Raw genomic sequence first — 14533 nt, 5'->3', positions numbered from 1 at the left:
CACATGCATTGTTCCATGGACACCTTATGTTTCAGTGAGGTCTCAGGGAGGTCCCTATCTGAGGTAGAACCACAATTAGCCCCGTCTTACAGATAAGGAAATGGAGGCTCATACAGGGAAAGTAGCTTGCTCGGGGGCACACAGCTAGGAAGTTGTAGAGCAGGGTTTGAAATCAAGAAGCCAGAATCCAGAGTCCACACGCTTAGGTATTTTGCCACTTGAGAGGAGTGAGGTGGCAGTGCCAGCATGGGGAGAGAGTGAGCTGGAGTCCTGTAGCCTGCAGCCTTGATGTCAGCCATGTGGCTTCAGAGGCCTCCTAGTACGGGGCTCCAGATCCCATACTCTGGGATCAGGCTGCCAGGATTACATCCCAGCTTTGCCACTTTCTAGCTATGAATTCTTGAACAAGTTACTTAACCCTCTCTGTGTTCCTGGTTTTTTCTTCCATAAGGTGGGGCTGAGAGTAGCAGTCATCTCATGAGACTGCAGTGAGGATAGAGTGAACGTGCACACAGGAAGCCCCGAGAACAGGGTCCTGGTGATTGCTCAGTACATGGATCTTCAGAGCCATGACAGTTGTGCTCCCCCTCCTCTCCATTCATGCCCTCATCACTTCCCTCTCAAGCTCAAGGCCCCGGGACTTGGCTGGCCTGACCTTGATTCCTGAAAGCCCAAGGGGAGGAACACCCAGTCTGCTGTGCCCCCAGAGGGATTTGCAGTCAGAGTTGGGAGCCCTGCATTGGAGGCCTGACTCTGGCGGTCATACTTGAATAAGTCATCTCTTCTCTTGAGGCCTGGGTTTCTTCTTCATTTGTTGGGAATGAAGTGATGTCAGCAAAACTGCTTTGTAAAATGCAGCAAGTATACCTCGATGCAAGGAGCTATCACTTCCCATCAGAATGTGTGTTCCTTTAGGGCAGTGAACCTGGTGCTCAGTTAAAAGCTGATGAACCCATGAATCAGTGAGTATCTCCCACCAGAATCCATGCTCATCCTCAGCCAGGATCCAGCAGCCAGAGGCCCAGATCTGAAGCAGAGACACCAGAGCTTCCAGGTACAGTTGGAAAGAAAGATGCACTACTAAATGGCTTTTTTTCTACACTCATTAGGCTGGTGGTGTTTAAGCTAGTACAGCCTTTCTGGAAGGCCACTTAGGTAATAATATATATGTATATATGTAAATTATATATAATATTTTATCATTTATATATGACATATATATGATATTCGTCAAAGTTGCTCAGTCGTGTCCAACTCTTTGCGACCCCATGGACTATACAGTCCATGGAATTCTCCAGGCCAGAATACCGGAGTAGGTAGCCTTTCACTTCTCCAGGGGATCTTCCTAACCCAGGGATTGAACCCAGGTCTCACGCACTGTAGGTGGATTCTTTACCAGCTGAGCCACAAGGGAAGCCCAAGAATACTGGAGTAGATAGCCTATCCCTTCTCCAGTGGATCTTCCTGACCCAGGAATCGAACAGGGGTCTCCTGCATTGCAGGTGGATTCTTCACCAACTGAGCTATCAGGGAAGCCCAAATATATGATATATATCATACACAAAAATTATGTGTGTGGCTCAGTCGGTAAAGAATCTGCCTGCAGTGCAGGAGACCCGGGTTCAATCCCTGGGTTGGGAAAATCCCCTGGAGAAGGAAATGGCAACCCACTCTATCCTTGCCTGGAAAATCTCATGGACAGAGGAGCCTGGTGGGGTGCAGTCCATGGGGTCACAAAGAGTTGGGCACGACTAAGCGACTAACATTTACTTACTTACATATATATATGTATCTCAAAAGTCTAAAACATTATCCTTTTACTTACATATATATATATATATATATATATATATATATATATATATATATATCAAAAGTCTAAAACGTTATCCTTTTACTGGGTTCGTCACCTCTTAGTAACTCAGTTTCCTCATCTGTAAAATAGGGCTGCTGATACTACCAATGGGTCATTGAGAAGGTGAAGGCATGGAAAAGGCATTGAGAAAATAAGACATGGAAAGCCCTTAGCACAGGGCCGAACACATCATGACCACTCAGTCAACACTATTATTACAATTACTATCTCCATGTGTGGTAGTTGCATAACTGCCTCTGTCATTAGAATATGATCTCTTGAAGGGTAAGAACTATGCTCTATTTTTTTTTTCTTTCTGAATCTCCAGGGCCCAGTATAGAGCTTGGCACATAGTAGATGCTGAATTTGGTAAAGAGAACAAAGCCCTCAACATGAAGAAGAGGCACCTGAAGCCCAGGAGAGGGCAAGTCAAGAGTTGGGCCTAGAATTCAGGTCTTCTGTCTTCAAATTGTGGTGTCTTGGGGTCTTGGGGGTACAGGTGGGGATTGGGGCAACCACCCAGGTTCATTGAGCTGAACTACCTGGGTTTTTTTCTGTACTTTGGGTCTGGGGTCCCTGTGGTCAGAGGATCTCCAGGGCTGGAGCAGTTGTGCAGCCCCTCCTCCCCATTCTTGCCCTCATTTCCTCCATCTCAGGCTCTAGCCTGGCCCAGTCAAACAGGAAGATTCATTAACCGTCTAAATATACAGAACCCAGGGGCCATGTGCAGCCTGCAACAGAGCTGGGGTCCCAGCAGGGCCAGAGCCTGAGGCAGTGGTGCTGGCTGAGGGCTGACTAGGAGGGGGTCTGGGAAGGGGGAATCCCCAGGAACAGCTAATGTGATGATTGATGGGAAGGTGAGTGAAGCCAGGCCAGTGCCAGGCCCCAGATCTCTCAGTCTCTAGTCCCCTTTGTAGCCACCTATCCTTGCACACCCTCTCTCCACCTGGCAGGTTCAATCCTGATCCTCACAACCAGTTTTGGTACCTGGTACCCCTCCCTGCACTCCCCAGCCCTTCAGTGCTGGTCCTTGAGCCTCTGAAGTATGGAGCCTAAGAGGTAGGTGACCAGGAGTGGGGGTGGGTTTCCCTAGGCTTCTGCCTGCTTATTATTGTAAGGGCTATTTCTCTAATCAAAACTTCCCAATTACCCAAGGGCCCCTCTGATTAATATTCCATGATAACAGGAACAGGTCACATCTGGCTGCAGGAGCTGGAATTCGACACTCCAGGAGTTCCATGATTGGTCTGCAGGAAGAATAATAAACTCTCTTTCTCCTGCCCCCCTTTTCCCTTCCTTCTCATTCAGAGGCTCCCCTTTTCCTCTGCCTCCCATTCCCCAGGCCCTGTCTGCCCCTCTGGATCCCCATCCAAGTTCTGTGCTTTGCCCTCTGCCCACCTCCCCAGGCTTGGGCAGCCTCCTGGCCATTACCAGCTTCTGCTTTGCTAGCTTGGCTCTTTGGCCCAGGAGTGTTTTACACTGAAATGTGGCAGGCTGAGCAGGTAGGGTCATTGCTGAGGGATTATGGGTTCTCCGAATGTATCGTCTCATCAAGTCCTTATTACCATCGTCCTACGAGGAGGTGGTGTTATCCCTGTTTATTGATGGGGTGTGTGTGGTACATCTGAGAAGCCACAGGACTTGTCCAGTGTCACAGGCTTTAAGTGACAGCACTGGGGTTTCAAACTCAGGGCTTTCTGCTTCCAAGGGTCCTCTTCTCTCCACCCCTCCCCCCGATCTTCTGAGGACAGTGTCCATCCCTGGATATCTGGATGGAGATGTGACCAACCAATAGGTCATAGTCAGTGTGATGGATTTTTAGGCAAAAATGATATGAGATTTTTTTAGTTGAATTTCATAGTCCAGAGAGGAGAAAAGACTTGCCCACATCCATGTGGGAAGGTAACACTGAATATGGGATGTGACCCAAGTTTTCTAACCCTCAGATGAAAACCCCTTCTGTTTGTCATTTTGCAGACAGCTTTCACACCACAGCTACATGCAAGGGACTGCTAGATGCCACCTTCCTTCCACCTGATCTGCAGAGACCTGCATAGGGCACAGCTGCTTGAGTTTGTTCAGTCTTCACTGGGGAGCTGGGCAGAAAGAGTTCTCTGCCTAGAGCTGGGTTGGAGGTGGCAGGGCTAGGGGTTGGAATAGATACTGGGGGACAGAAAGGATTTGCCCTGAGCCAGCCCTACCTTGGGCTTTCCAGGTGGCTCAGATGGTAAAGTGTCTGCCTGCAATGCGCGAGACCTGGGTTTGAACCCTGGGTCAGGAAGATCCCCTGGAGAAGGAAATGGCAATCCACTCCAGTACTCTTGCCTGGAGAATCCCGTGGATGGAGGAGCCTGGTAGGCTACAGTCCATGGGGTTGCAAAGAGTCAGACACGACTGAGTGAATTCAGCCCTACCCAAGGGAAAGTTGTGTGGCTCTCTAGTCGCTGCTTCCTCCTCCTCCTTAGCCACCGTCATTCTCAGTAGCCAGGAGGACGGGCAGTCCCGTGGGTATCTGGGACACCCATTTTCTGTTCCCCTTCCCAGTGGCGGGACGCAGGCTTCATCAGTGCCTTATAGCAGTTTGACTTTGTCGAGGAGGGGCAGGCCAGTGAGGTGTGTCCCCTTCCCCTTACTCCCTAACCTGGCCCATTTCTCTGCCTCTTTCCTCTCTCTTAGCTCCCCTGGCATACACCTTCATTCACTGCTGTTCAGAAACACCCTGGAGCCACCTTTCCAGTTCATCACTGGGTAAACCGAGGGCCCTGAATAAGGCGACTAACTAAGGCTTTGACTCAGTCATTGTCCCCAGGCTCCAAGAACTCTTTCCATCCCCTCCATCTCCCAGCTGGACAGTCCTGGCCAGAGGGCTAACACATGGGGCGGATCCATCCTCACATCCCGCCCCATGGTGGGGTTTGAGGCCCACTGTATTTTGTAGTGAGTGGTGAGGCTTCTGGGACACAACTACTCAAGATTAATAGAGGCCCAGATGGGACTTGAGAGATATTGAGCCGTCTCTGTGCAGTAGGGGCCCATGTCATCTATCCATGTCTGCTATCTCCCTGCGTCTGCTCTTAGTGCCCTAGCACCCCAGCCTCTCAACTCAGACTCCTGCCTCTGTCTCCTCCATGGTCCCACATTACCTTTGTCCTCTACACTGAGGGAAGCCTGACCTTCAGTTCCAGATCCAGGGTAGTAACAGAGCTTCTCTATGCCTCAGCTTCTTCCTCTTAAGGTGGGAATAAAAATCAGGTCTATCTCACAGGGCTGTGAGGACAAGCTGAGAGCATGCACATAAAGCATTAGGACCATTCCTGGAGTGGAGGAAGCCCCTGTCATCATCCAATCTGGTAAAAATGATAAAAGCTAACACCAAGTGAGGGGTTGCTCTGTGCCAGGCATTGTTCTAAGCATTTCACGTATGAGAGTTTATTTAATCTCCAGTGCAGTTTTCCACGGTAAGTGCTATCATTCCCATTTCAAAGATGGATATGCTAAGGTACACAGGTGTTATACAATGTGCCAAAACTCACATTTGCTAGTACTCTGTCAAGCAAGCATTTGAACCCATGTAGTCTGAATCCAGAGTTTGACCTCACCCACTGAGCCATTTTGCCTCCTAAGAAACAGTCCACGCTTCCGCAGTACTTACAGGATAAAGTCTAAATTCCTTAAGCTGCCACTCAAGGCTCTCCTCCCGACACATACACTATAAATCACCTTGAGAACTGAACACCAAGGGTACTCACTAGCTTCCAAGCCCTGGTTTAGGCAGTTTCCCCCACTTGGAATGGCCTCTTCCCACCATCACCACACACACACACACACACACACACACACACAGTCCCTGTATGTCACACGTGAGTGCACGCTAAGTTGCTTCAGTTGTGTCTGACTCTGTGCAACCCTATGGACTGTAGGCCAACACGCTGCTCTGTCCATGGCATTCTCCGGGCAAGAATACTGGAGTGGGTTGCCATACCATCCTTCAGGAGATCTTGCCGACCCAGGGATTGACCCTGGTCTTTTATGTCTCCTGCACTGGCAGGCAGGTTCTTTACCACTAGCGTCATCTGGGAAGTTGTGGATGTCCACACAGACACAAATCCAGTCTCTCCAGGTGTTTAACTCATTCCAAAGCCAACGGGTTCAAAGTAAACACCTGCAACGGTGGGGTTTGTGTATGTTTGTGTGGAGTGAGGGTGGAGGTGGGGGTGGTCTGGGGGAGAGGGGAAGTTTAGAGGCACATTTCAAGCCTGACCACCCTCATGAGGCTATATGAGACCTTAGAGGTGCCATGAGCCACGGGTCCTTAACCATTTCACCACCTAGGGCTGTCCTTTTTAATTATTCCTCCCCATTCTTCTCTTCCTCTTGTGCTCAATCCAAAGGCTTTAAAGATCTTGTCTACCAAAAACTGCATTTGAAAAATATAAAGCAGAACCATCAGGGAAGGCCGGTCTCCTGGCAAATCAGATACCACATTTGAGAGGTGTATGGATTTTACCTTCTCTCCCTACCCTGCTTCTTCTGCACCTGAGTTTGAATGACTTGATGTGACTTCTGGGCAAACCAGATGCTGGGACTGGGCCCCCTGCAAATGAGAACAGAAAGATCAGTCTTTTTCTCTCTGTTGTTGGTGTGATTCTATTGTCATGGTCTAGGACTAACTGCAACAGACAATTGATCCTACTGCCCAATTATTGTCAGAAAGCAGTCCTTGAGATCAACTACCTGAAAACCCAGATCATCAGCATTGGCATACAGCCCCCAGCATTCAATTGGTTTCTCTCCAACAATTTAATACAACAGGTCAAATCATTCAGTTACCTGGGGGTGCAATTTGCAACCAATTCATCTTGGAGGGCTCACCAGGAAGCTATATTGCCTAAATTAGATGTTCTTGGGGCGTTTTATTGAGAGTTTTTGAGAGTTTTTAAATGGCCACAGTGGCAATTGGTAACGCCTGCTTTGAAAATGTTCCAGACAGAGATGGCTGCAGGCCTGACTCTATGGCGGAGAACTTTGTATGTTGGAGGGAATTCAGAACTGTTTTCAGGGGAATGGTGTCCTCATCCATGGGAACCTTCTGGGTCTTTCTGTGAGAATCTCTCTTAGGCCCTCTTGACCCATCGAAGCCCTCCCTTCTGCCAGGCTCTCCAGTCAAGCACAGGGCTCTGCCCAGCATCAGTGACTCACCACAGCGACACTCTGGGATCCCTCTGGATGACTTAACCTTGAAGCCCCTGATGCCCCAGCCTTATCAAGAGCTCATTCCAAAGAATTAATATTTATGGTAGGCTGTCTACAAAGCAGGCTCCCCACCTATCTCCTGGAGTCTTTTATTATCCTTAGTTTAAGGCAGTTCATCAGTATTTGGAGTGCAACACTGTGGTCTTGCCAGAGGCAGAAAAGTGATTATTAGTTTGATTCTGGTAACAGAGAGACCTGGGTTTGCATCTAGCCCTACCACTTTTGGCCTGTGTGTCCTTGGGCAAGTGATTTCACCTGATGCTCAGTTTCCTCATCTATAAAGTGGGAAATAGCTATTAATAACAACAATAAAAAACAATAAGAATAATATCAGTAATAATTAATAACAACAATAAAAAATAATGCTCACTTCCTGAGTTGATTTGGGGGAATCTATGCCTGGCACATAGTAAATGGTGGCTATTATTGTTTATTTTTATTTTTGGAGAATTGCCCTGGGTCCCTGTAGCAGGTAGCTGGAGGGAATATTGTGAGAAAGTCAGCCTGGTCATTGCTAGCTGCAGGGATGTTATTGAAGACACCGCGTGGTAGCTTCTCCCAGGGTCCTCTTTGTGAAGGGTTAAGGGAAAGATGTGATTTCCTTTTTGACCAGGGAAAGCCATGCTTCCCTGGAACACTTGGTTTATTTTTATGTTACAGATGCTGTGAAGCTTATAATTGATGATGTTTGCCTCTTTAATGCGGCTACCAGGAGAGCTGAGAGCCAAATGCAGACTCTAGTAACTACAGAACTTTAGAGAAGGCATTTTGTGTGTGTGTCAATTTTACTTCCAGCTTTATTATTTTCCTACCTCATTTTTCTTTATCTTGATTTCTCTCAAGTACATATTTTATCATTTTCTATTTTATGGCATTTGTTCAGCTGTCCCAAATCTTTTGATGAATAACTTGTGATATAAGTTAATGTTCTAAAAGGCACCATCATTTGCTGAATGTTTTCTTTTACCAGTGCTTACCAAGAATTAAATTATTTAATCTCACAATCACCCTATCAGAAAGGTACAATTATTATCATCTCTCTTTCATAGATGAGAGAACTGAGGTTCAGAAGGCCAAGTTACTCACTCTAGGTCACACAGCTTGGTAGACCTGGGAAGCAATTTCTACTCTCTGAGTCCAGAGCTATACTGTCACTCTGCTGTGTGCCTCTGATAAGTAGGCAGGTTTCTACGGGATGTATGTCTATAGAAGACAGGTTAGATAAATAGGTATAGGCAGGTAAGGTAGGCATAGGCAGCAGACAGTGAGATGAAAGATATGATTAGTTTTTCCATAAGATAACTAGGGTTGCCTTATGGAGGTGATATAATTCTAGCCCAATGCAAAAAGAACTTGATGTCTTAGCCTAAACAATCCTACCACAAGGAAATGTTCATTTTCCCTTAGAGCTTTCGAAAATTGAGATACTTGTGGCTGTTCATTAACACCTTCATGGACCCCACTTCATTCATGCGTGTATCTGTTGTGCAGCTACTCTGTGGCTGGGCACTGGGGACACAGACTAAGTAAGGCACGATGGGTCCCCATCCTCAAGGGGCTCCTGACTCACTGAGATAGACATACATGATGACTAGAAATCACGGTACAGTTGCTGAAACCCAGGCCTCTCCAGAGTGTTTAGGAAGTACAAAGGTAGCCAGGGATGGGGAGCAGGAGGTCAGTGAGAGTCAGGAAATGATTTAAGTCATCATCTCATTGAGAAATGCTTCCAAGATGAGGAGTTGAGCTAAGGGTAGAGGATGATTAAGAGTTTGCTAGGCTACAGAAGTGCCAGAGGGCAGACAGAATCACATGGGAAAGGCACAAAGGTGGGTGAGACCAGGGCACTTTGGAGAAGCTGCAAATAATCTATTCTGGTTGGAAGGCAGAGGGTATTTCAAGTGGCCTAAGAGATGATGCTAGAGGAGTTAGGAGGCCAAATTATGAAGGGTCAAGGCATTTGGAGTTCACCTCAGGACTGATGAGGAGTCCTGGAAAGGTTAGAGTCAGGGAAGGGACCTGATCAGCTTGTTGTTTTAGAAACTTATCCACATCCTCAGAGCAGAGGGGGAAGGGGTCAAGGCAAGGAGAACAGCTAAGACGTAGTTTCCACTGTCCCATTCTGAGTTGCTATTAGATGTGCCGCTCTCTCAGCCAATATTTATTGAGTACCTATTAAGTGCCAAGCACCGTTGTGGGCACTGGAGAGATCTCAGTAAACAAAATAGACAAATGTTGTCTATGCCCTCAGAGACACACAATAAGCACTAGACATAATACATAAGTAATCTATATATTATATTAGAAGGTGATTTCAGTTACAGGAAGAGAAAATAGAGCACAGCTGGGAGGGATTGGGGGCAGGAGGAGAAGGGGATGACAGAGGATGAGATGGCTGGATGGTATCACTGACTCGATGGACGTGAGTCTCAGTGAACTCCGGGAGTTGGTGATGGACAGGGAGGCCTGGCGTGCTGCGATTCATGGGGTCTCGAAGAGTCGGACACGACTGAGCGACTGATCTGATCTGATCTGATCTAGGAGGTTCAAGATTGTCATGGTGGGGCTGGCTTCAGGCCTTATCGAGAACGTGATATTTCACTAAAAACATGAAGACAGAAAGCAAAGGTCATATGGGAACTCTTCCTGTGTTTGATTCCCACAGATGTTCACAGCCCAGGCCAGTGGACTTGGGCTTTAGCAGTCCTGGGTTCAAGTCCTGTTATACTGGGCAGGAAACCACCTTTTGGAACTTGCATTTTCTCCTGTGCTCCTTGCCTTGCGTGGCCGTGGTGACATGATGGGCACAACAGTGCTTTGTAGTCTGCACAGGCAGGGCCCAGAAGTAAAGTGGTTATCACGAATCTTCTCTCCAGCGTCCCTTCCCAGGCCTCTGGCGACCCCAAGGCTCTTTGCACCTGAGGAGCCAGTGGAAGAGACAGCCGTGGGAGAGTTGCTGACTGTCTCTTGCTCCAGGGAGGGTGAGCAGCTTCTCTCAGCTCCAGAAAGGCTGAAACTGGGCCATGGGCTGGGCCTGTGGCATTGCGGCTATTGCCTCTACCATGCACCACTGGGCATGAACCCACCATGTGGCAGAGCTGGAAGAAAGCCCTGACAAATGATCCGGCTCAGCCCCTATGGGACAGATGGGAAAGCTGAGGCCAGGGAGGGCAAGAGACTGACTCACAGGCACACAAGGAGTGATTTAGAAACACCTGGCCTTGGGGTCTAGGTCTCCTAGCTCCCACGTGGATTGAGGTAGAGCCAGGAGACTGCTTTGACCCAAGTGAGTTTGTTCATGGTTATGAACTACCCTGGAGTTTTTCTCCTACTAAGGCTTCCTTTGGGGGCTTGGCGCCCACTGCTAAAAATAGCTAACATTTAACATTCTTCCAAGAAAGTTTTACTCATTATCTCATTGAGCCTCTCGATAACCCTATGAAGCACTATTCTTACCTCTCTTCTTATTGGTGAGGAGACTGAAGCACAGGCAGGTTGACTTGTCCAAAGTCACATATTAGGAAGCAAGGGAGCTGGCTGATTTGGGCAGTTCTGTTCAGAGTCTTTGTTATTTAGCCATTAGGTTATGTAGGTGTGAGATGAGTGTGTGTGTACATGATGGTTGTGTGTGTGAAGATGTTTGAATGTGTGTTAGGAAGGGTTCCTGGCTAACTCTTGATTGCTCACTCATGCTCTGCACAGGGGTTGCCTGGGGGACAGGGCAAGCTAGCTAAGAGATATTTCCCTGGCAGGCGCCTGTGGGAGCTGGATGGGGGTGCCTGTGGTTCACATGAACCGTGACTTAGAACAACACACACAATGAGAACATGCACAGTTAGCATTTACAGAAGACACCGTTTGCACATGGTTCTCCAACTGTGGTCTCAGGACCAGCAGCCTCGGCATCACCTGGGAACTTGTCAGAAATGCAAATTCCTGGGCCCCACCCAAGTTATACTGAATCAGACAGTCAGGGTGGGGCCCAGCCATCTGTGTTTTAACAAGCCCTCCAGGTAATTCTGATGCATGCTCAAGCATGAGCTATAGGACAGATGAGAGGGGCCGAAAGTATGTTGGGGTGCCTGCTTCCATGTACATGTATGCATGTGCTCAGGGCACAGCAATTTACAGTCTGCAAAGGGCTTTCTCACCCATAACTTCTTCCGGTCCTCTCAAGAATGGGGATCCCGCCCACTTCCCAGATGAGTAAACTGACATCCAGGGAAATGAGGTCATACAGCAGCTGGTCACTGACAGACACCAAGCCTGGCAGTCTTCTGCCCGGCACTCAATGCTGATCTTAGATCTTCCCACCCCTGCCCCTATGCTGGTCTAGGGCTCCCCCTGCCCACCACAGCCTCTCAGAGAAAAGAGATAATAGAGTGATGGCCGTTCTTGGCTTCTTGCCCATTCTGCTCCACTCCCCCCTCCATCCAGTCCGCAGCACCTGTAGAACAAGTTCCTTCCCCAGGTGAGTTCACCTGGCAAGGCAGTAGAGAGGCATCCATGGAAGGAGGAGAAGCTCCAGGGGCCCAACAGCTGTTTTCTAGCAGATCCCTAGAAGTGGATCTGGGGCAGCAGAAGTCTGGGGCTTAGAGTCCCCTGTCCATTTCCTCTGCTGGATATGGGAGCTCCACTGGGGCTGGCCAGTCCCAGGGCAGGGTGAAAGCCAACTCCTGCCCAGGCCTGTCTTCCTCTCCTACCACACAGTTGCTCTGGGGGCCTTGGCAGGGAAGTGAGGGGCCTATCTAGCTTGCCAGAAGAGTTGGGAGTGATAGGAAGGGACGGGGAGAGAGGGCATGCCTGCATCTAAGGAAGTAAGGTGCACACACAATCAGTTCAGTTCAGTTCAGTCACTCAGTCATCTCCATCTTTTTGTGACCCCATGAACTGCAGCATGCCAGGCCTCCCTGTCCATCACCAACTCCAGGAGTTTACTCAAACTCATGTTCATTGAGTTGGTGATGCCATCCAACCATCTCATCCACTGTCGTCCCCTTCTCCTTCTGCTTTCAATCTTTCTCAGCATCAGGGTCTTTTCAAATGAGTCAGTTCTTCGCATCAGATGGCCAAAGTATTGGAGTTTCAGCTTCAGCATCAGTCCTTCCAATGAATACTTAGGGTTGATTTCCTTTAGGATGGACTGATTGGATGTCCTTGCAGTCCAAGGGACTCTCAAGAGTCTTCTCCAACACCACAGTTCAAAAGCATCAATTCTTCGGCGCTCAGCTTTCTTTATGGTCCAACTTTCACATCCATACATGACTACTGGAAAAACCATAGCTTTGACTCGACAGACCTTTGTTGGCAAAGTAATGTCTCTGCTTTTTAATATGCTGTCTAGATTAGTCATAACTTTTCTTCCAAGGAGCAAGCATCTTTTAATTTCATGGCTGCAGTGACCATCTGCAGTGATTTTGGAGCCCCCCCAAAAGAAAGTCTTTCACTGTTTCTCTATCTATTTGCCATGAAGTGATGGGACCAGATGCCATGATCTTAGTTTTCTGAATGTTGAGTTTTAAGCCAACTTTTTTACTTTCCTCTTTCACTTTCATTAAGAGGCTCTTTAGTTCTTCTTTGCTTTCTGCCATAAGGGTGATGTAATCTGCATATCTGAGGTTATTGATATTTCTGTCAGCAATCTTGATTCCAGCTTGTGCTTCATCCAGTCCAGCATTTCTTGATGTACTCTGCATGTAAGTTAAATAAGCAGGGTGACAATATACAGCCTTGACATACTCCTTTCCCGATTTGGAACCAGTCTGTTGTTCCAAGTCCAGTTCTAACTGTTGCTTCTTGACCTACATACAGATTTCTTAGGAGGTAGGTAAGGTGGTCTGGTATTCCCATCTCTTTAAGAATTTTCCACAGTTTGTTGTGATCCACACAGCCAAAGGCTTTGGAATAGTCAATAAAGCAGAAGTAGATGTTTTTCTGGAATTCTCTTGCTTTTTCAAAGATCCAGTGGATGTTGGCAATTTGATCTCTGGTTCCTCTGCCTCTTCTAAATCCAGCTTGAATATCTGGAAGTTCATGGTTCATGTACTCTTGAAGCCTGGCTTGGAGAATTTTGAGCATTTCTTTGCCGGCGTGTGAGGTGAATGCAATTGTGCGGTAGTTTGAGCATTCTTTGGCATTGCCTTTCTTTGGGATTGGAATGAAAACTGACCTTTTCCAGTCCTGTGGCCACTGCTGAGTTTTCCAAATTTGCTGGCATATTGAGTTCAGCATTTTCACAGCATCATCTTCCAGGATTTGAAATAGCTCAACTGGAATTCCATCACTTCCACTAGCTTTGTTCATAGCGATGCTTCCTAGGGCCCACTTGACTTCGCATTCCAGGCTGTCTGGCTCTAGGTGAGTGACCACACCATTGTGATTATCTGGGTCATGAAGATCTTTTTTTGTATAGTTTTTCTGTATATTCTTGCCACCTCTTCTTAATCTCTTCTGCTTCTGTTAGGTCCATGCCATTTCTGTCCTTTATTGTGCCCATCTTTGCATGAAAATTTCCCCTGGTATCTCTGATTTTCTTGAAGAGATCTCTAGTCTTTCCTATTCTATTGTTTTCCTCTATTTCTTTGCATTGATCACTGAGAAAGGCTTTCTTATCTCTCCTTGTTATTCTTTGGAACTCTGCATTCAAGTGGGATACAATCCGGAGACCATAAAAGTAGGCATAGGCCCAGAGGGTGTGGGCAAACATCTGGCTCAGGGCTTCTCAGCCTGGGCTTTGTGCAATGCTGGGGTGATCTACTGATATATTCTCAGGGGTCATGAGTTCTTTGAGAATTGAAATTTTATGTTCTTATTTTGATGGTAAGCTAAACACAATTTTTCTTACACTTACAAAGACAGCTATAATTCACAACTGGAAGACATTTTCATAGCCTATCTTCAGTTCTGAAGGCATTTCTCAAGTGGGGGCCATGCAGATCTGGGAGTGGGAGTTGTAGTTGTCCAAAGATTTCTTCTCAGGGGCTGTTTCAACTGAAACTTTTATCCTACCTATAAAGGGAAGACACTTGGATTCCATTCCAAGGCTGAGCGGCACTGATCTAGTCCAGCCACTTTATGTTTTAGTAAAAGGCACTGAGGTCCAGAGAGGGCCTGGCACTTGCTCCAAGACTTCCAGCAAGTCATGAGCAGAGCTGGGACTGGAGGCCTGGGCTCCCATACCCTGTCATTCTCTACAGGGGTTATGGCACACACCAGCTCAAGGGCAGTCAGGGTGGCAGGAGAGTGGGCCTCAGATAGCTCCATCATGGATTTGTCTCTCCTCTTTCTATTCATCAGAAATATATGGACTCATTTGGATCTTTTTAAGAGACCCAGTCAGCCAGATGGTGCATGGAGGAGAAGGACTCAAAGCTTCATGCCGTGGTGACTATTGTGTCTCCATTTGGTGAGAGATACATAGATAGG

Source organism: Bubalus kerabau, chromosome X (genome assembly GCF_029407905.1).
Source record: "Bubalus kerabau isolate K-KA32 ecotype Philippines breed swamp buffalo chromosome X, PCC_UOA_SB_1v2, whole genome shotgun sequence".
Taxonomy (NCBI): domain Eukaryota; kingdom Metazoa; phylum Chordata; class Mammalia; order Artiodactyla; family Bovidae; genus Bubalus; species Bubalus kerabau.
The sequence above is the reverse complement of the archived record's forward strand: the minus strand, read 5'-3'. Positions refer to the sequence as shown.